The sequence below is a fragment of the Myotis davidii genome, unplaced genomic scaffold (assembly GCF_000327345.1).
Source record: "Myotis davidii unplaced genomic scaffold, ASM32734v1 scaffold363, whole genome shotgun sequence".
NCBI lineage: Eukaryota > Metazoa > Chordata > Mammalia > Chiroptera > Vespertilionidae > Myotis > Myotis davidii.
Genome location: NW_006294069.1, coordinates 2,514,545 through 2,515,545, shown reverse-complemented (window position 1 = coordinate 2,515,545; position 1,001 = coordinate 2,514,545).

Below are 1,001 nucleotides of genomic sequence, written 5' to 3'. Positions count from 1 at the left end.
TCCTGCTGTTACGTAACACTTTTGGTTAAATGTACTGACTGGAGTTACTTACATTAATCCCCTCTCCTGCATAGAGGAACAGAACTTAGGAAGTGCCAGCATTCCTGGTTGCGGTGCAAACGAGGGCTTCTGTGAGGGGAGAGAAGCTGAGGATCTGAGGATAAGAGCCAGGGACCCCTGGGCCCATAACACTAGCTCTTCTGTCAAACCCCTAGCAGAGTGTGACTGACGAGGTCCTCGCCACGTGCCACCTGGGGTGTAACCAGGAATAGGCAAGTGCAGGTAGTTGCTGTGCTTTAAGTCACTGGAACTGAAGGGTGGGACCTATTTCAGTCAGTGCTTCTGTGACCACAGAGGATGTGGTTGGAGTTGACACCACCACGAGCAGTGTGGTTTATGGCATCCCTTCTACAGTGGCTCCAATGGTTAGGGTTCCTTGGGAGCCCTTCAGCTGCTCACTCCAGGGAGGCCGAGTTGCTGGCATTCCCAAGAGGCACTGAGATCTTCCTTTGCCTTTGGCTTTCCCAGGTCCCTGGTTAAACTTCCTTTCAAGAGAACCAAGAGATCAAGTCTGACTCATGCCCTAGGTGGCAGAGGAGATTGCTTTGGCATGTTTGAGGGGAGGAGTTTTTGCAGGAACAATCTGGTTGGTTCTGTCCAAGGCTTATCAGAACTTTTGTTCCTGGTGCCACGCTCTGGTCTGGCTGGGCCTGCCTAGGGCCGCCCCCCCCCCGCCCCCCAACAAATGTCCAATGCAAGTGGCCCACAGATTAAGACCGTCAACTTTGAGAAAGTGGAGGAGCCCACAAGGCTGGGGCTTAGTCTGCCAGCGTCACAGCCACAATGCCCAGCACTAAATCTGGGAGGCGGCCCAGAAAACTGCCACCCCTCTGTTGACATTTGGTCTCAACGCCTTGGAAAAGGTGCTAAAGAAAGTCACTAAAAGGAAACCCAGGCCCAGTATTAAACCAGTCTGTAATTTCTGTCCCTGGGTTATGCTT